General features: G+C 43.8%; 1 protein-coding gene across 2 annotated transcripts in view; it reads right to left on the bottom strand.

Moving 5' to 3' along the window:
* LOC138513593 (retroelement silencing factor 1-like) overlaps positions 1-6,417 on the bottom strand; it is a 78,764-nt gene extending 72,347 nt beyond the window's left edge. For both annotated transcript variants that reach the window (XM_069628568.1, XM_069628567.1), the window contains exon 1: positions 6,307-6,417. The gene's annotated coding sequence lies outside the window, so the exon portion shown is untranslated. The remainder of the gene's footprint in view (positions 1-6,306) is intronic.
* Between the last annotated feature and the right edge of the window lie 15,645 nt (positions 6,418-22,062).

Raw genomic sequence — 22,062 nt, forward strand, 5'->3', positions numbered from 1 at the left:
GTGCATCTAACGCTATAGACTTGTTTGTATTTGTATATATATATTGTATTGGTATGGTATGTGTTGGTTTACTAGAGTTGTATTGTGATTTCTCGCTACGGTCATTGTTTTAAAGGCCTTGAAATAAATGTGTATATATTTTTAATATAACACCTGTTTGGAGTAGTTTGTAAGTGTCCTTGCTTTGTGTGCTCATTGCAGGCTTTCAGTCACCCTCACCCCCTCTTGAGACCTAGTCTTGACCTCTGCGATCGCTACCCTGATTGGTCTGGCTTGTCCAGAGGTTACCCTGTTCCAAGTAATTAGGTTGGCCTTCTGAACTTCTGCGCCGCCAGGACAGAGTTCAGAAATCCGTCTGAACACCATCACAAAGGAAAAGAACTGTGCCAAAGGAAGAGGACTGTGATAAGGGAATAGGACTGATGAAGTAGTGTGAAAAAGTAGAAGGTCTGTGTAGTATTGTTGTGACAAAGAAGAACGGATGTGATGAAGGAGAAGCTTGACAAAGGACTCTAAAAAAAAGAGAAGGACAAGGGGGACTGACTAATAATTGTGACAAAGTAGAACTCTAATGAAGTAGGACTATGTAGAAGGAGAAGACCTGTGACTAAAAAGGACTGGTGAAGGATTTTGACAAAGCAGAATGACTGGTGAATGACATTAAAGAAATAGAAGGACTCTGATGAAGGAGGAATAATGTTATGAATTATAGGGACTGTGATGAATTTTAAGGACAAGGACTGTGATCACAACACTGATGAAGGAGAAAGACTGAAGAAGCAGGAGGACAGTAGCAAAGGGAAGGAACTGTGATGAAAGAGGGGATTGCAATAAAGTACCATGCGATGGAGAACTGTGACAAGAGATGTGATAAAAGATTGCGATGAAGGAGAATAATTATGACAAAGGACTAAGACAGAGTAGAGGGACTGTATCAAATTAGAAGGAGGACTATGTTGAAAGAGAAGGACTACGATCACTGACTGCTAAGTATTAGAAGGGCTATGACAGAGTAGGATTATCATGAAGAGGAAGGGCTGTTATAAAAGAAAAAAGAAGTATGATGAAGGAATATAACGAAGGAGAAGGACTATGACACCAAAGGACTGTGGCGAAAGACTAGTAATATGACAAATCACTATCATGAAGGACTATGACAAAGGAGACAGAACATTACAAAAGAGAAGGACTATGAAAGAGAAGACGAGCTGTGCCAAAGGAGAAGGATTGCAAACAAGGAGAAGGACTGTGAATGAAGAGAAGGCTGTGAACAAGATCTAAGATGAAGGAGAAGAACTGTGACCAAGGACTATTATGAGGGAGAAGAACTAGATCAAACAGCTATGATGAAGGAGGACTAGGAGAAACACTATGATGGAGAAGGACTGATAAAATGAAGGGCTGTGGCAAAAAAGGACTAAGATGATGATGGTGAAGGACAAGAATAAAGGAGAAGTAGAGCCAACCACCGTGGCAAAGAAGGACTATAAGGACTAGGACAGACTAGAAAGACCATGGTGGAGGCCTAAGAAGAAACACTGCCAGGAGGGACTTAGAAGAAAGAGAAGGGCAACAACGAAGCAGAAGGACTATTACGAAGGAATAGAAGAATGGTGAAAGGACACCAAAACCATATATGGTGCAGCCAACATATGTCAATAGCATTGCCAGCTGCCATTCTAACCATAGTCTGTTGTTTAACTGACTTTCTCTTCTCTTTAGCATTGGGTTTTTTTTGTAATATGTTTTATTGGTTAACATCAATAATAAGATCAAGTAAATTAAAAGAAAGAAAAAGCAAAAAAGCGAAAATAAAATGTCATGCTATTACATTTCACAGTTAATCATTTTTTTTAAAAGGAGGCTCCAAGAGATAGAAAAAACAATCTAAATATAAATGTAAATGGGTGTTGAAATGGTATCTCGCTCAAGTCCAAGACAGTACAAAAAATCCACCACTGCATTGACAGTAGAAGTAGTGTTACCAGACAAGAGGCAATGCCAGATTAAGTCCTCGCTCTCACACCTCATCCTATTGAATTTGTGCAGGTATAGTGTTCGCGATTGTAATAATGCTGGACATTCCAAAAGAAGATGTCGTGTAGTAGCTATAGCTTCAAAACAAAACATACAAAAAGAGTCATCTCAATAGCGTCTCTTTAGTTCTTATGAAGTTTAACTGAAATCTCCAAAAACTTGAGCGTGCCGCCCTACTGGCAGCGATTGAAAGCCAGCGTGCCAGGCAGCCCTGTTTTATATGATCAAATACAAGTTGGCTGAAAGTGTGGTGTACATGTAAGTCTGCTACTGTATGCGCCCAGTCGGCCTTAAATAACAATGATTTCACTCTATCTGGATCAGTAATCAAATCTTTCTCTGAACAACCGACCTCCGTCAATACCAAATGGGCAAGGTCTTTTAGTTCAGCCAGGGCTGCTGGTTTCTTCCCTCCCAGTGCCTCACCAAACATCTCCCAAAGTGAATGTGAAATCGGGTCAAGTATCTTCCTAAAAAAAATGATGTATATTGCCACATTGCTCTGGATTCCAGGGAGACAAGTCCTAATTCGTATCTGATGCTTGAGTGGGAAACAGACGGGGCAGGTGCAGCACTTTGCGCCAGATAAGGGCTTCCCACTTTGGCAAGTAATCTACCAAGGCCGTATTGTAAATCTCAATCCCATATATCAGTTTTGGAATCATTTTACCTCTATAATATTGTATTCCAGGTAACAAGAAAAACTCGCCGAACTTGGCACCCACTTGTTGCAACTGAGTTGCATGTTTTAGCTCCTTTCTTAGAGTGTAGTGAATCACAGATAGGCATGAGTGAAGGTTTGGCAGACATATGGAAATCCAAGTAGATAAAAGGAGTCAATCCTTTCCACTGGTCTATCTTGCATATGCCATTTATAGGGTACAGACCTATGCCTCTTAGAAATCTCCATCACTTTGGTCTTGGCAGGATGGTATCCCTACAAAATATCCCCACCAAATATAGCGCCGTACACCTGGCCGTTTGTTTCGCCATAGGCAATATTTTTGGGGGAGTTATTTTGTGGGAGCAGGGGTTGTGGGGGGTTACCCCCCCCCCGCACATTTTAAAATAATGCGGGCGTGTGCCCCGCAGGGTCCATGGGTCAATATTGCTGCAAAAATATGATATGGCGATATTTTTGTATCGCAATATTTTTTGCGGGGATATTAACACATGAAACCGGCAGGATTGACCTTCAGGGTATTCTCACCAACAAATGTAGAAAAAGCATTCATAACCCTCTGCAGGCCAACCGGAGTGGTGTCAAAGATGAGAAAATCATCGGCATACCCTGTCCACACCACCTTATTATGTACAATCTTAGGTGATGCCAAGGCAGCCGCTTCTAAGGAAGGACCAATATCTGCCATATACAAGTTGTAAAGGCAGGGGGCCAAATGCAACCCTGTCTTACTCCTCTAAATGTTTGTATTGGCCAAGGTAGGTGACGATCAAGGCAAACTTGTATGGATGATCCTTTGTGAAGCCTGATAAGTAATCTCAGAAGCCCTGAAGGGATTGCCCATTTTTGTAACTTACTCCAGAGATAGGGGAGAGCCCTTTTCCCCAAGCTGACCCTGTATGCATTTAACTAGCATACCATTTAGAAGGGTGCCCATCCCTTTCCTAGCATTGCTCTGGCCACAAGATGGTGCACACCCCATATGTGCCAAAAACATCAGAATTCGCTTTTAAATTAAGATTAGCCAAAATGAATACAATATTTTCTGACATTTTAAGAAAGTTGCTAAACGGTAATGCAAGTTAAATTTGTGTACAGATTTTCAACAAAAAGGTAACATTTTAAACATAATATTAAGGTTATTCACATATTATCTAATAAACCATGCCAATGTTTCTAAGATCCCGAATGAGTTTTACACAAAATGAGAAGGTGTCAAACCTGTTGGATTCGATTCCGGGTAAATTGATTAATTATAGCACACATTATCTGTAATCATGAAATCCTGCAACTCGGTTAACTGGTTGGGAAAGGCCACAGAAGAGAGATTAGGCACTGCGAAAGCACCATTTAAGAACAAAAGACGGGTGGCCAGAGAACGGCCAGTGCACAATGCAGCGAATTACAACGTCATACACCTGTAACATAAACATGCAATTGCTGGAACAAGATATTCGGGTAATGGAGACTAAACCAGAGAAGAGGGAGGGTAGGTTTCTCTTTACTGATAACCTCAACAGTTCTACTCAGATACGGTTCTGCCTCCGAGTAGTGAGAATTCACGGAGGGTGCTGGGGTGGAGAGGCTCCACAAACAGAAGGAGGATAGCTCAGGGGCAACGCGCTCGCCTTGGAAGCAAGACAACACATGTTCGGTCCGCGCTCGGAAACCTCAAGGTATTAAGCGCGTTATAAATAACCAATAAAAGCAGTCATGACATCTACACAACAGGCAGCCACGTGGGATGCTAGCAACAGGATTGTGCAGCGTCTTCACCTGAAATAATATATATATTTTTTTAAATGGCGAAAGGCTATGCAATGTAACACGACCAGGCCAGAACTGGAAAAGGACGAAGGATACTGGCATTAAGGCAACCATTGTTACTTCAAAATACGAGGCGGGGGGAAAAAAGAGCAAGGGGTAAAGACTTGTCAAGAGTGGCTCAAAAGTAGGGCAATGAGTGATACATATTAATATGGTACAGGGGCGTTGCTAGGGGGGGCTAAGGGGGCTATAGCCCCTGATCTTTTGGTTGTAGCCCCGGATAGAATCTCAGGAGCTACAGCCAAAAGACTAGCTAGCCCCCAGTCCCAACAGTTATGACAACAGCTTAGCCCCGAGTCCTTTCCAGACATAGCAACTCCCCTGATATGGTAAATCGATGGAGACCCAACAGTAGGGGGGGATGGGACATAGCTGCCCAGGTGCCCCCCATGTCGCGAGTGTCTCGATGATGTGCGGCTTTCCCAAAAAATAGCATGATCACTGTGGAGTAGGAGGGCCCTGACGCCCTCAGCCTTTTCATACACAGATGTGTCCCAAAGCACCGGAACTGCACAGATTACCCCCCTGTGGCTTCAAACAGTCAGGTAAATGGCACGCCCACAGATCCATATTACGAGAGAGATCCGGCGCGACAAACGTATAACAAACAAGACACCGAGGTGTTGGAACCCCGTGTCGGTACCTTTTGAAGCCGGCCGACACCCCGTTGGCGAAGCGAGATAAAAGATTTGCTTTGAAGTAAGGTGTGAAGTGGTTAGTCCGGGGGATACAGCACGAGAAAGAAACCCACAAAAATAACGAGAACCTGTTTGAACTAAAGAGCCGCTGTAGCAAAAATCACAAATAAGCGGCACGGAATTAAATTCACAAAAAGTTTCTACTTTTCGCATTTCGTGGTTGATAAAGCGCGACTCCCGAAAGCCCGCGTACATTTTGCGGCGCAACCCATTTTCACAAAACAGGTTAACTATCCATAAGAATATAAACTCTCTTACTTTGAAAAAAGTATTTTAAAAGCCCATAAATGTCGTGTAATCCCGGGCAAACTACAAGTTTAAAAAAATAACGTTTCTGGAGTTCAGTGAAGGTGCGGAATTGACACTAATATCGGTAACCGGGCAGGGACCGCGCTATCCTGCAACCGTGAGTGAAAAGAGCAAAAAGCATCATTCCGTTTCCCGGGCGACAGGGGTTAAAGCGTTTGGTGAGCAGGTGGCAATCAGCCTGCCATTGCAAGGAAGAGTGGCAGATATACCGCGGAATGGGCCGGGGCACTTGCAGGTATAACACATGTCCCCGTCCCCAAGACTCCCTTGCAAGCAGGCATTAAAACAACATGCCCCCGTGCAGCAACAGACACCGTGGGCTCGATTTACAAAGTATTTTCCAAAGTGATTTTCCGCTGGAAAATCGCTTTTGTCAATCAAGGACTGACCGTCCTGGAGCGCTGTTTTATAACAACCCTTCCATCACCTGTGCAGATAACCAGTTGCAGCATTTAGACAGATGCACGTGTCAGACACCACATTTAAAAACAACACTGGCCTTGTGATCGAACCTCTTGTGCAAGTTTTAAAATGAAGCCAGCAACATGCAACTGCGTGTGGGGGGGGAGGGTGTAAGGTTTCACACACGCATTGGGCTGGACAGACAGGTTCGGTGTTCCCAAATGGCAAGGTGCTAGCTAGATGCGCACAGCTGCTAAATCCCAGCAGGGCCCGTTTCCCTAAAAGCCTGCCTGAGTTCCACTTTAGCAAATGCCTTGCACGCCCGCATGCGTACAAAGTAAAAGCACTTACCGTGACGATCTCAGCTGCGAGCCTCCAGGATTACAAAACAAACAGCCCCTGTGTCCAGCGGTGAAAAGCCGCACAACGCTCCTGCTGCTGCTAGCTAGGCCGAGCCATCAATCATTAGGCCTGGAAGGGGCGGTGCTCTGGAGGACGTCAGCCAATGGGGCACGAGAGGGATCGAATTACATGCGTCTAGCTGAGCAGTAAAGCTGCTCTAGTCGGAAGAGATCAGATCTAGCTTTAGCTCTGTAGCCTCAGGACAGACAAAAAATCGACGAAAACCGGGACTGCGTTCAATTATGCAACCATTTTGCAAAGGCCAATTTTGTGCATTTTTCTTTTAACCCGACTTAGATCTGCTTTAAAATTCTGTTAATTATAAATAGACGTAAATAGCCAAAGCCGTAAAAGAAATACGCATTCACAAAGGATTGTTAAAAACCAATCCTTTCTCCTTAAAGCTCTAAAACTTAAATATAGGGTAACGGGCCATGAAGCTGGTAGGTGAGAATAGAATGTCTTCAGACAGGAAAGGCTTCAGGGCAGGTGGGGAGGCTCCGACTATGATTTGAAGAAGCTGGAGGAGGCTAGCTCAGGAAATGTCAGCTAGAAGGCCTGCCCAGAGAGCTACTATCTGCTTTGTCTGGGCTGCCATCTCCACTGTTACTATGGCTGCTACACTGCAATTACCAAACTTGAATAAATCACCAGAAATAGGTCATGCTCTTGCCAAATCAAGAAAGATGCCGAATGTTACCTGGTAGTCAACTTAGAACTCCAGAAACAGAAAGGGCCAGAGTGTGTTGGAGGAATGCAGAAGATGAGCTCTACGTTTATACACAGCAGGGATGTAGGATCCAGGGGATGGCTAAGGAGTCCAAGTGCTAGACCCAATGGCACATGGATTGGTTTATAGACGGCAGACCGCGGTAGTGAAGAATGATGAGATGGATGAGGGAAGGTGAAGTCTGGAGGCCTGAAGGCTTCCATGGCTGGTTGCAGAAACAGGTGAGGGTGCGCGACTGGAGGCACAAGAGCCATAGACAAAAGCAATGATCATAGTCAATGGGAACCAAGCAGAAAAGATTAGTGGAGAACAGGCAAACGCTGCTGGCATCAGAGAAAGTGACAAATGTTCAGGGTGTGGGTCAATGTTCCCTCTAATTATTTTTCTCTATGTGCGGAACTGGATTCATGTTGTGCGCACATTATTTTCCATGTACGCAACTGACTAATGAGGTAAGCCACTTTCTGAGCATGCGTATTTAGTGAACTACCATCGCAGAAGAGAGTTTACAAAGGAATTTCCTCTTACCAGTCACTGCAATTCTTGACAAACTTTACAACACTTTTTTACAAACACAGAGGCTAAAATAGAATATGTCATTTGTGATTAAACAGAAAACGCATCTATTAGTCCAAGACTTCAACATCTGCCACAGTACCTTGCAAACGTTTTATGCCACTGGAAAATCACTCATGTGTAATACAAAACACAGATATCTCTAGTCATAAACTGATGTGGCTGTCAAGAAATTCAGACAGGATACATTTGCCGATGGATTCATGTCAATTAAAAGCAATGTGTCAAAAACATGCTGATAAGAGTTCAAGTGCCACTTTAATGAAGTAATTCAAGGGCCAGGAGAACATGCTTCTAATAATGTGTGTAAGGATGATAATTGCATCAGAATAACTGCACTTCAGAATATGATGATGAAATATTCCTGTGCTTCTGCTTACTATCCACATTAGGTTGTCCTTTGGATAGTGATAACACCGGCCTTACAGCTAGAAGACAAACACCATCCATTTGTACTCCCTAAATATGAAAACGTACCCAACAAAAACGTGAAAAACAACATTTTGTTGCTTCAACCCACAAAGCTCCACTGATATTTTTCCAATTAATGACCAGTAGAGCAGTGGCATAGGAAGGCAATCTAATAATATTAATGCCTGAACTCAATAGGAATTTTAAGGGGAAGAACCAATTTTAATAATCAGAAAGTATCTATGTTGGCAAAGCTAATTACTTTTTTCCACCCTGAAAAATCATGTGACTCCAAGTAGGGTGCACAATCTGATTAGAGCCTTGCTTGTAACCCTGACATAGAAAGTGAAATGACAGGGAACATAATGTAGTCCATAGTTTTTACCACCCTTCCGCACCAGAGCCTAGAAGAATTAAACAAGAGCTTCATTGAGGTTCATTATGGATCCCTGTGTAAGAAAATCACATATATATGCCTTTTAAGTTAATGTCATCAAATTTCAAGAGAGAGAACAGATTGAGTCCCTTCGTCTGTAACTATGGATCCCTCTTCTGTAATTCTTTGTTATGAGTTAAATAAGATGCAGGGAGATGCTAGAGACGATGCAGGGCACATGGTTATATTTAAAAGACCTCAGAAACTGAGCATGGAAAGAAAAAGAAGGTGCTGTTGTCTAGACGGGTGCTAGAATGTCCTATACTTTAGCAAACAAGCAACACATTTCCTTCGGTGTACTGCCGAAACATCTGACTTGGTTTTGGAAATTTGCTGCTTTGTTCATCCCCTGCAAGGAGTGATGACCAGTGCTCTCCCGCCAATACCCTTCCCCAGCCCCTGTGCTGGCCTCCAATGCTAGTTGATAGAGCACTGTAAAAAGTGAGGGATTGTAGCAGTAAACACTCACAGGGATATTTTCAGACCCACAATACTTTGCAAGCAATGCATGTTTAATGCCTCAACATATTATCTGCATTTTAAGAATGTCATGACTCTGCATGTATGCAATTCTTTTGCAGTGCATACAAGATTGTTTGCAACGTACCCCACCCATATATCATTGTGTAGAATTACACAGTGCTCAAAGAAACTGTTTATGTATAGCAGCGAGTTACCATATAATGTGTGAAGGTATATGCCCAAAGGAAATGTGTACTGTAATATTCTGTTGAGAATAAAAATATATTTTTTAAAAAAACATTCTCCTGTTGTAACGCTCACCTGGTATCCACGGGGATGTCACTCAGCCTGTTCTGACCTCTTACGACCTCAAACCCTTCCCTGGAGTCTACTCGACTGGAGACTGGGCCTGAAACACAGGATTGGTAGAGTTTAACTCCCTATTGTCTCTGTGTGCTTGAACCCCTTCTTCCCCGGGGTCCAACCCTTCCCTTCGATCCGCAGCTCACCTTGTTTTCTTGAAAAGTGTGCTCTCTGTCCTGCTTTCAGCGCAGGAGCGCGTTGATTGATGCAGGCTCGTTGCTGCCTAGTTACTTCACTGGCAAGAGTCCGACATGTAAGTATAATGAGTCTTTTGAGCAGTTCTCTAACTTCGTTCCTTTCCTTCCTTAGATGATGGCCGGCGTCCGGGGATGGCGACGTGCTGCTGAGATGAGTAGCGCTGAAGGTGAGTGAGAGCACGATGCGCGATGCAACCCTCTCATATTTGTACTGAACTGAGTTCTTTTTTGTGTCTGTTAGCTGCCGCGACGTTTACAGCGTGGATGCCGGTTATGAAGAAGAAATGCAGTGAGTAAGCGCGGAATGCGGCGCCTCTAGATGTTTCCACGCTAACCTGGAGTGTCTTTTCCCTCTTGCAGATGGATGAGAAGTTCCGGAGACAGAGTTCCCCCAGAGCAGCTGGGATTCAGGTAAGCGTTTGAAGCTTGTACAGTCTTTAAAAATAAGCGAAGATTTGCTGAATGCTTACTAATGCCTTTTTTCTGTTCTTTTCCCTTTTCCTTAGGAAGCGGCGTGCCGGGATGGGAATGACACCGCCGAAGATGCCTGCAGAACAGAATGAGCGATGAATGATGGGCAGAAGCGCCGCAAGGTAAGGCTGTTCCTAACGGTGTTCTTGTTCTTGCAGGAGCTGAGCGCAGAAGAAAGATGCAGGCCTACTGGAGACCGATCCGAACACAGTGAGTGTCACGCTGCAGGTGCAGAAAACGCAAAGCATGTTTCTCAGCCTGGGTGTGGCTTAAATAGTCTTTGGGTATCCCAGGTGTCTCTGGGCTGAACCACACCCAAAAGACTAGACTGCACATGCCGTTCTGGGAACCGAACTATGTGGGGGCATCCATCTTGTCCCCATCAATGCACTACAAGTCCAATCCCCAATGTTATCCTATGGGAGTGAGTGAGTCTGGTGCCACAAGCGCCACGTCTGACTCCAAGTGGGTCTTTGGAGGGATGGAGAGGCCCTTGAGGGCCATATAGGTGATCGTGGCCTGGCTTCAGCCTGACATCTTGGAGGGCTGGGGACATGAGGGGCAGGAATCATGACACCTGTCTGAATATCCGGTGCCCCGATACTATGAACGAGTAATGCCAGGCATAGTCCATACCCATTATCCCTTGTAGGCAAAATAAATGATATTCCAATGTTGCTCTCTACTTATAGGGTAATGTTAGTAATGCTATAGTAGGATTGTGCAATGTTTGAATTTATTGTAATACAAAAGAAAGGTATGAAATACTTTAATGGACACATTCTGAAAGAAAGGAGATGGGAGGTAGGATAGTGGCATTATGTAGAGCAACCATTTTGTTTGAAAATATGTTTCTTGAGAGTGGGAGTAAAGACTTGCCAAGGGAGGGCTCAGAAGAAGGCAGTAAGTTCTACATAGAAACAAGGTAAATAAACTGTTTTCCAGCCGTGGGGAGGAGAAGGGGACCTACTTGCCAACTTTCCGTATGTCAGGCCGGTCACATCTACCAGTACCACACTTTACATGCTGGATCTTTTCGTTTTTCGCTTTTTTCATTTAAAGTATAGGCCTACAAGGAACATCCTGCAAAGTATTGTTGGCTAAAAAAAACTAAAACATGATGAAGGTGACCCTCATGACAAGAGGCCAGTTGATAACTGTGGGGAAAAAGCAGAGGGTGTTTTTGCAGGCTACAAATATAGCACAAGGGTAGACACATATTAGAGGAGCTATCTGCTGTGGAGGGCATAGCACTTTTTTGATCTTCATGTTCTCTCTCTACTTCCAGAGAGTTTAGAAGGGGTAGGCTGGCCAAACATTTGTCACTTCCTGCTGTGACTTGGGAATCAAGCTTCATCTCACCAATGATGCCTAACATGGCCAAAGCATGTCTGGGGTTGCTTTTATCAGAGAAGAAAGGTCCTAGATATTAGGTCCGGTCGGTTCACATTGGCATCAAGGCAATGACTGATTTGCAAATGCTATGCTGTTGGGTTTTCTATAGGTTGGCTGGTCCCCCTTTTTAATAATGCAGCAAGCTAAAACGGTGAAACGGAAGATGCCAAGAGCAATGCTAGTGGTGTCTTCTTGGTGTCTGTCATTATAAAAATACAGTCAATCACTATTCACTGGCGATCCCTCGCCTAATGATAAAATCTTGCAAATGTTAAACAAATTAAAGAGTATCTTCTTCAGCGGGGACAATTCTAACTAACAAAGTTCTGTGAGATTGAGTCGGTAGTATTGGTTGGTTGCTTCATTCATTTGTGCCCTCTCCAAATTAAAAATAAGGATGATTTGTAACCAATCAGGGAAAATGTGGGTATTTGCTTGATCTCTTCTTATAGAGTAGAGTATGCAAGTTAATCTAAGAAGACACACATGTCAGAGTGCCACCTAGCAGCCATCCCTGGAAGAGCTCCTTCAGCACAGAGCACAGTGACTACTTACTATAATCAGAGAGCACGCTGCTCCATAACCAACTTCCTGGAGGCATGGCTACACTTAAACCAAGGGCTGTTTAAAAACATGTGTAGGTAGATGGCACCACACTACATAGTTTGACCCTTGGTATTTGCTTTCTGCCAGCAAAGTGCCCGCCCACAAGTCCACATGAGGAGGGAGAGCCAGTGTGAGAAACGTTCAGCAAACAAGCCTTGCTGCTGCAACCTTACAGTTTAGCAATTCTGATGGCAATCTCACTATACTGGCTTCAAACCTTTGAAGCTGGCAGACACCCCCTTGGCGAAGCGAGATAAAAGGCTTGTTTTGAAGTAATTGTGAGAAGTGGTTAGTAGATGAGGAACAAGCGAATCACGTCTCACGATCAATCAAAGCAGCCCTCTGGCTGCGTGAGAACCCTCACAGCCCCCATACAAATCTAGACAAGGCATTGAATTAAAGGCACACAAAAATATAACTCGGTTTTGTATTTCGTGTTTTGTAAAGCACTGCTGCTTAAATCAGAAGTACTTTTCTAATATTCACAAACAATTAACGTCCAGTAGAAGACAACTTAGTTTACTTTAAAAAATAATGGCTTTTTAGTATTACGAAAAAAGTCACGTCCCCTGACACTAAATTGAAACCGTTAAAAGGACGATTTCTTCGAAATTGCATACTGAATATTTGCCTATAAAAGCAGTAGCCCGGCAGGGCCCACTTTTAGCTACTTGTTATAGTCAAGTGTGAGTGCTAGTTACGTTTCTGGGCCGCAGAGGATCAAGCTTTTGAAGCGTTTCATGTGCACTCTCTGGATGAGGCCTTTTATTGCAGGAAAGAGTCACGGGGTGGGGGAGGAGGGGGGGATGAACCCGTGGTGTGATGGGAACCGTGGCAGCTGCAAACATAAAAGAAAAAGCCCTCGGCCCTCTGGCTATTCCAGATCAAAGAAGAGGGCGACACAGATAGCAGCCCTTTGCCTCATATCTGGCGTTTGATCTCATGGCCACAGGCGCAATGCCAAAAACAACAGCTGCAGCATGAAGATAAGGCTTAAAAATAAAAGGCAGGCCCATGCACGCCAGATGTCAACCGTGCAGTAGTTGGAATAGTTTCCAGAGCAGGCAGGTCGCAGTGTTTCCACATGCAATGGCTAAGTAGCTGAATATGCAACGCTGTTAAACCCCAACAAAGTGTCCCCTCTCCTTCTGTCAACACACTGCAGCAGAATGCACTGCAAACATCTATGTTTACACTTGAAAACCTCCTACTGTGACAATCTCAGCTGCAAATCTTCAGGATTACAAAACAAATGTACCCATGGCATCTGGGGTGGGCTCCATTGTTGCCCTGAGCCATCTTAGTTTAGGCCCGGAAGGGGGCGGCGCTGTGGAAGTCGTCATCAACGGGGTCCGAAAGGGATCATGTTACGAGGGTCTAGCGGAGCAGTAAGCCTGCCCTAGAGATCCGATTTGATTATTTTATTGTTGAAAGTGCAGACCTAGCTCAAGAGCAGTGGAGTGCTGTATAGGGTGTGGATAGCCGGAGATGGAGCTGGCCTCATACAACAGTAGCGCACTAAGATGAGTTGCGGTCTGCGTGTGAGTCTGTACGTTTATCAGGATTAGACCTTGGTCAGAATTGAACCATTGAAGGGCATGCTCTGAGTCTACCCCTGCCTCACGCAGCCGTGAGAGTAAAATGCTGTGGTCCATGGTATCAAATGCCGCTGACAAGTCCAGCATCACGAGAAGAGATAAATCGCCAGTGTCTGATATTTGCAACAGCTCATTCCACACCGCCACCAGAGCCAACTCCGTTCTGTGGCTGGGTCGAAAACCAGATTGGTGTGAGTCCAGAAGAGAATATTTCTCCACGTGTTCTTGCAATTGGTAGTTACCACTTCTTCCAGTATTTTTCCTGGCCACGGAAGTCCCGCAACTGTGCAACAGTTTTGGTGGTCGTTACGGCCGAGAGTGGAGTTTTTCAGTAAGGGAGAGTATATGGAATGTTTTAACTGTGGTGGGACAAACCACTGTAATAGTGATACATTGACAAATCTAGTCATGAGATCAGCCATTTCTGCAGCATGGAATTGAGCTCCATAGGCAGCAACACAAACAATACATCATTTGTGGGTTTTAATTTCCGAATCAGTTTAATTATGGTATCCTGGGACACAGGATTAAAATCAAACAGTGGGGCCTTTGTGGGAGTGTGGTAGAAAGCATAGGGGTCATAACACCAGAATTAGGTGCTGTCTGTGCCAACGTCTGTTCAATGTTATCTTAAATTAATCTGGTTTTATTCATAAAAATACTATAAAAGTATTAGCTCAAGTTGTAGACGGCACCATGACTGTTGGTATACAGTTCAGATGGCAAAAATAAGCAATCGCAGAGAAAAGTTATTTGGGTCTATTGTGAGAAGTCTGAATTTTATTATGTAGAAATTTGGGCTTAGCTTAAAAAACGACTGCTTTGTAGTTTTTAAATGCAATTTTAGCATCTAAAGTGGTTGACAGAGTTCTATGTTTCCTCCATATAGTTTCCGTCTGACAGTACTTTTTTCTCAGTTCAGTTAATGACGGAGAGTAACACAGATTAGATTGTTTCTTAGGTATCTGTTATAGTAGAGCATAGCCTTTGCAGATGACATCCATGACCATAACTCCTTGATCAAAGAAGTCTCCACAGTCTAATGATGTGTTAATGGATTCCAAGGCATCCATCAATTGGGGGCCTGGAATTGTCTGAAGATCTTTAGTCCTACGAAAGGTAGATAGTGACTTCGGTAGCTGTGTACTATGTGATTATATAGGTTGCGAAAGAACGAACAGTCTAATATAATGGTCCAATCAAGAAACTGGTTTGGTATTAAACATGGTCACCCCTGACACACGAATGAGAATGGGATCAAGACAGTGGCCATGCTTTTGGGAGTGGGACACATTCAAGGGTCTCAAACCATGACTATTCAGTAAAATATTTCCCATAGCTCAGCAGAGTCCGGGCATGTAAGGTCATCCAACCAGATATTACGATCACCCATACAAACCTCCTGCCAATATTTGATTCCTTACAAAGCTGCTGATTGGATCAAATATTGTTAGGGAACTCCTCATTGGGTAGTGTGGCGGAGGACTGTTGAAAATGAACCTTAAGTGATTGTTTTTCATGCTGCAGCATTGCCGGTTGCTTTGCCAATCAGATATTCATATTTCAGAACCCCCTTCCCTCTCTCTCTTCTGAAACAAAGGTTTCGCAATTTTGTGGTACAAGTACCACACAAATTCACCAAAACCAACTAGGAGTCACTGTAGAATGGATATAAATATTTGTTTCCGAATAGAATAAGTGCAGAGAATACATTAAACCATCTTTGCAGCATACTAGGTGAGTACACTACTTCATAATCCCAGAGGACCGATAAACGTTAGTGTGAACTTGCATCAATTTCTGCCTTGACTACAACAGCTACCTGCCAAATTAATATATATTCTGCATCCAAGAATATCCAGAACACCACAGCCATTATGGTGAACAAGAAGACCACCTGGTGCATCATCTCTCTATCCCGAGTTCTCTTATTGGCAACCTGTTAATCCACAGATTACATTTAAACACCTCTGCCTGATCAACATATGCATTCATAAAATGGAACACCCTGAAATAATCTGTACACACATGCAAAGTCAACTCCTCAGGGGGCCAGCACATGCAAGAATCCAAATACATTATCTCACCAAATTGTGTTGCAATCCTCTATGTGTTCCTTGAACGAGGCCTAAAAAAATTGGGAACATCAAAAAAGCAAGTGAATAAAAGCGTAAATGGGAGATTTGGCCGAATTTTGGCAGTTTTGAAAATTCTGAACGGCTGAAAAGTTCGACCAAAACCCCATTCGGTGCGAAGGGCTGCAGGGGCTGTGGGGGTGTCCCCTGCACCCTTGTTCACTATATTGTGAGCAGGGGTTGCTGGGCTGACTCCGCAGCTGATCCCCAAAAAGTAAAAAAAAAAAGGAAAGGACCCTGCAGCTCTGGCTCCCGATCACGGAAGTGAAAGATAACAGGTGTCGCGGGGACAGAGTGAGTCAGAGGCACACAGCAAAGTGTGCCGCCGCAAGGTAAGTAGGGGTTGTGGGTGGGGATGTGGGTGGGGGCCTAGTCGGAAATGTTCAGGGGAGAAAAGACCAAAAGGTTTTTTTCAGAAAACAAATCTTTGGTGTTGTCTCCCTCAAATATTTCCATCACGGGATTCCAACCCCGATCCAAAAAATCTTCAAGAAAATAAACCATGCGGTTCTCCTTATACGTATCCTATTCTCTTCGCTTACCATTGCATGTGACCTCCATTCTGCTCAAAGGTTAGGAAGACAATGTCCGCCACCCATCGATGCTAACTGTAAAACGTGTTACGTCGATCCTGACCTCACTGTGCCTAAGGGGTCATAATACACCTTACTGATCAGCTCAGACATACCGAAACATGTTAGGTCTTGCTTGCATTCCAGTGCAGAATGGGCATGCCCAAATTGTTCAGGCTGTGTTGCTCCCTTTGAAGGCGGAGTCCAGCATAATTTGGTGGAAAGGAGCTAAAAATAACTAAGAAATAACAAAAGCACTTCCCAGCCGTAAAGAAGCCTTGGCTCGACACTTCCATCAATCATCCTTTGCCTTTCTCACATTCCTTTGCCTTGAATAATTGCAGACAATTCTGGATAACAAAGGCAGAGCTGTGTGTCATTGGTCGGACATATTCTAGCATCTGTTTTTGGTCATCCATAGCCGCCTTTTGTTTCCACTTTATTCAGCCCTGGGGAAAAAAGCCTGCGGGTTGTTAACTCTGCAGGATGCCATCACTGTAAACAGAGAGTTCTCTGGGGAACCTCGCCCTCAGACAGCTGGCGCCAGACGCTTTTAAACCCTTTCTCTCTGGGATCTGGCACCTTGCCCAAGGAAACATTAAGACCTGGACATCTTAGCAACTTGGCAAATTGCATCTTATTTATGGATTTCCTTTAAAGGCGCAAGTAACCCTTAATCAAAGGGTAGCGTTAGCGAAGCAAGTGAAATGTTGCTCTTTGCATATGAACAGTGAAAATATGTCGAGTTGCCTGCTCTGTTGGTAACTGCCTTCACTACCAGAATTTCAAGTCCACTTCTAGCATCACAGTCCACCATTTCAGTCTTCATAACTAATGCTCTTAATTTTTTATTGACAAGAAATATCTGAACTCGTATACTGTAATAACATCTGATCAAACCAGGCGCATGACCTTCTTGCTGGGTTTCATCAAATGACATCTGAAAAGTCTTGTCAGCATTTTTTCCTAGAAAGTTACTTTTAAATGATATAATCTTAACCAGATGGGCTTTGAAATGGGTACAGCCCTTCCATGTGCATTTCAATAGGCATACAAGCACGACAATTAGTATGTGTGTTCCATCATTAAATCCTGTTGGAATAAATGGCCTACACTAAAGCAGGGCTGGTCTCAGTCATATGTGTACAGCGGCAAAGACACAGGGTTCCCGTCAGTTTGCTCAGGAGTACAAGAGGTTTGAAGCCAGAGCTTGCAGCCCAAACCCTCACAGCGCCTGCATTCTTGATGTTTCAGAAAGAGTTGACAAATCCTTCTCTTCTTTCCCCATAGAGTATTAAACCCTATACTCATTTGCGCTAATTTCAACAAATGTGTAGCTGCAGCTTTGGTAAGCTCAGCTCCACTAGTCAAGTCCAACTTGTACATCTGCGCAAACATCAGATCAAATGGTTCCCACCTGAATAACCTGCTTTGGACATGAAATGAGGAAGAGTCATTGAGGGCAAAAGATGCCACTGGCTGTACCAACACGTTTCCGATGCACCAAGGCGGCAAATCGACCAAATTAACTGCTCAGAGTCATAGCTTAACAGAACTTCCTGCTGCTGGTTCCATGTGTTAATAATATCCCCGCAATAATATCGCCATACAAAAATATTTCTATATTTTTGGGGCGATATTAAGGCATGGAACCTGTGGGGGGCACCTCCGCAACCCCCCTATTATTTTAAAAGGAGCGGCGGACACCCCTGCAACCCCCGCTCCCAAAAAACTCTAATATTATCCCCACTAAAAATATTGTCTATGGCCATTCCCGACTACCATATATACGGCGATATTTTTGGTGGGGATAATATTACCTGATACCCTGCTGCTACCATCATTATCATCTCATTGTTTTTCTTGTAATCTGACAGCAGAGCCTCAGTGCTTTGGTGGCCAAAGATAAAATCATAATGCAAAGCTTCCCGGTTGCTTGATTTTGTCAATCTATCATAGAAGGTTTGCCAATCACTTGGATATGATAAGCACGCTAATCTACTAGCGTATATTAATTGTACCGTTCTTCCTTGAGAGTTCTGCCCTGCAACCCTTTGAAGACCAGTAGATCCATCACAGCACTAACTCTTCTAGACTTACTGTACCTCCGTTAATCACAGGACACATCTTAAAAGAATAAAAACTACACATAGCTATACCTCTAATTGAATAAATACAACTGGACACCACAAAGTCTTCTGAGGTGAACCCTACTTATATGATAATTATACATTGCTCTATCCAGCCAATGCAAAAAGACGAATCATTTATCGAAACCAACCCTTTTAGATTACCACTTCATCCCTGGCACCCACTCCACCCTGTTGTCCTTATTTGTTTTTTTGTTTGTTTATTTTATTTCTATAGCGCACCTGACCCTTAGGTATCTGGGCGCAATTAGGACACAATAATGGTTACTGACATAGGCAGAGTAGTCAGATTACAGTTACATAGATAATAGTGCAATTGTGCTAGCATGGTAATACAGTTGAGACAGAAGAAGGCATAGAGTAGAGAAAAGCAGATATATTTGTAGTGAGATGGAGGTTTGAGTTCCTTATCTCAGTTAGTTCTTGTTAATCAGCCAAGAGATTACATCTCTCCGGAAGTTGGAGAATAACTGGGTAGTCTTGATGGCAGGTGGGAGGGTGTTCTATAATTAGGCCACCAAGACGGGGAAACGACTTCCTCCTGATCTTTTTAGTTTGTATCTAGGGACCAGCAGGTAGGGCGTGTTGGCGGATATGGTGGCATGTGTGGTGGGTCTGGAAGTGAATTTTTCAGTAAGGTATGGGGGAGATGTGTGGTTCAGAGATTTGAAGGTAAGGCACAGGGTTTTTAGCTCAATTTTTTCTTTGCTGGATAGTCATTTGTGTTGTTTCCTTATTGCTGAGATATGCTCTCTTCTTGGTATGTTTAGGGCAGCTCTAAGTGCATTATTCTGCAGTATTTGTAGTTTGTTGGTCCCAAATGTACTCACGCCCAGGTAGCGTCCATTACAGTAGTCCAGTTTGGACTGTATGAGTGTTCTGACTAGGATGAGGCAGCTTTCTGTTGAGAGCAGTGGTCTTCATGCTCTTATTAGTTTGCCCGTGTAGGCGGTCGCTGACGCAATCATGTTAACTTGCTTGTGTACATTAGATATGGCGTCCAAGTAGAAACCTAGTATTTTTACTTGTTTGGCCACACGGATATTATTCCCATCTATAATGAAAGAGTAATAGCTGGGGTTTATCTTGTTTAGGTTGGATGGGGAGCTCAGTAACAGAAGTTCAGTTTTATCATCTTTCAGGCAGAGGCCATGGGTGGCCATCCATGCCTGAATGATTAGGTAGATATCGTTCACAAGTCGTACATCTGTGTCATAGATGCCTGTTAGAGGGAGGAGTATCTGGGTGTCATCAACGTAGTTTCTGTAGGTGACACCCAGACGGTCCAGTTCATCAAACAGGGGCCTTGTGAAGATATTGTACAAGGTGGGGGACACACACGAGCCCTGTGGCACTCCACAAGTGATAGGTATGGGGTTGGCTGCTGCAGACGGCGAGAAGACTTGCATGGTCCTGTTATTGAGGAACAATTCGATCCAGGTGATTGCCGACTGTGAGAAGCGGGCTGCTGTGGCGTGGTGGTCACAGAGAACTCTGTGGTCAACCAGGTCAAAAGCGGCCGAGCAGGATTGCAAGTCCACTTTTGCCTTTGAGTTCGTCAATCTGGCTTTTTAAGTCAATCAGGGCCGTTTCGGTCCCATGTTGAGGTCTAAAGCCAGATTGACGAATCCCCACAAGCTGATTCGTCTCTATGTATTCTTGGATTTGCAGGTATTCAACCCTATATAAGATCTTCAACAGGAATGGGACTGTGATAATTTGTCTGTAATTGGTGGGTATAGTGGGATCTAAGGTTTGTTTTTAAGTAGAGGGTGTACGCAGGATTCCTTTAGGTTGCTGGGTACAATACCTGTTGAGAAGGAGACATTGATTAATTTGTTTAAGAAGGGGGCATGGTCTCTGGCAGCATCTTTGATGGTCTGAGCCAGGCAGCTGTCACCTTGGCATCTAGTGGGTTTCAGGGAGGCAATTATTTTTTGTACCTCGGGCACAGATACTTTTGAAAATCTGAAGCCTTGGCAGTGTTGAGTGAGAGGCTCTTGAGGCGGCTGGGTTGTAGCTATGTTGGTTATATTGCTCCGTTTGTTTGCTATTTTGGTTTGCAGAGTGGCAATTCTGTTGGTGAGAGCATTCTGAATGTTCATGCACCAGAACTTGTATTTTTGTCATGTGCTGGCAGGGAGGTTGGTTGTCTCCATTTCTCTCAGGATGATGAAGAGCTCTTTGGAGCTGAATTCAACTTGCTTAATTCTATTATAGATGTCACGTTTGGTACGGATGATCTCCTCTTTGTATTTAGCAGAGAGGTTGGCCAGGTTGGTTTTGTTCTCTGGGGGAGGGGTGTGTTTCCATAGTGTCTCGAGATTTCTTTTTTCAGATCATAGTGTTTTTAGCTCTGGGGTGAACCAGGAGTTCAGGTGAGCTCTTGGTTTGCTTCTGCATATTTCCAAGGGTGCAAATACGTCTAGGGCTTTGGACATGGTTAGGTTATAAGTGTCTACTAGAAGGTTGGGGTCTCAGATGTTCATGAGTGAGTTTAGGGTGGGGATCACCAGAGGCATAATTGCTTCAGCATTGATGTTGCGTTTCTTTCTTGTTGGGCATGGCAGTGCTATGATGCTGGTTTTGTTGGGTGGATTGTTGTTGGCGAGCTCGAAGGATAGGAGGTGGTGATCGGTCCATGGTTGAGTTGGGATGCCAGTGACTGTGGTGTTGCAGTTTAGGTCTGCTATCCAGTCGAGGGTCCTCCCTTTCTCATGGGTGGGCTGGGTGATTTTCTGCAGAAATCCATGTTCGGTCAGGGTGTTGGCCAGTGATGCAGCTTGTGGGTCGTTCGGATCATTGAAGCCTAAATTGAAATCAACCTAGTATAAGAATTTGCGAGGATGTTTTAGTATTGTCGGATTGTAGAGTTATCATATCTTCCTCGAATGAGCCTATGGGCCCTGGAGGTCGGTAAATACGGTGGATTGTGATGGTGCTTTTATGCGATATCTGCAGTTTGGCTGAGAGCATTTCGCAGGAGGAGAGTGGTGGGGAGGTGATTATTCTCATGTCTAGAGAGTTTTTGAATATAATGGCAATACCCCCTCCTCTGCAGTCAGGTCTGTCCACTCTAATGATGGAATAATTGTCTGGTACTGCTAGTATAAGTGGTGGGCCAGCCACAGTAATTTAAAAGCATATGAGTCATGGTGGCTGCATGGGTGCTGTGATTTTATCAGCTATAATAGTAGCAGCCAACATTGTTGGTTATATCGGTCTTCTCAACCACCTAAATAAATATACTTACAAAGGGCAATCTTGTTTCTTGATCACAATCAGTCTCTGGCCTTCCCATCATTTGTTTAGTGTAATACGCCTGATCCTTATTCCTTCATCCTTTTTAAAATGCAAGCCCTGGAGCCCCGGCTTCCTCTATTCTTACTATGGTGGTAACTCAAAATTCCTTAGCCTGGTGAAGAAATAATCTTAATTTTCAAAGGAACTGCCTTGGAGCAGCCATTAAATGAATGTCATCAATATAATCAAATAATATGAATGCCTGTACAAACAAGGTGCTCCTGTTAGTCATGAATGCCTTGGCAGCATGCGCTGGGTGCCAGAGGCATGGCCTAAAATAAGCCCAACACTGAGATTTCA

The sequence above is a fragment of the Ambystoma mexicanum genome, chromosome 12, assembly GCF_040938575.1.
Source record: "Ambystoma mexicanum isolate Mex_15411 chromosome 12, UKY_AmexF1_1, whole genome shotgun sequence".
Classification (NCBI taxonomy): Eukaryota; Metazoa; Chordata; class Amphibia; order Caudata; family Ambystomatidae; genus Ambystoma; species Ambystoma mexicanum.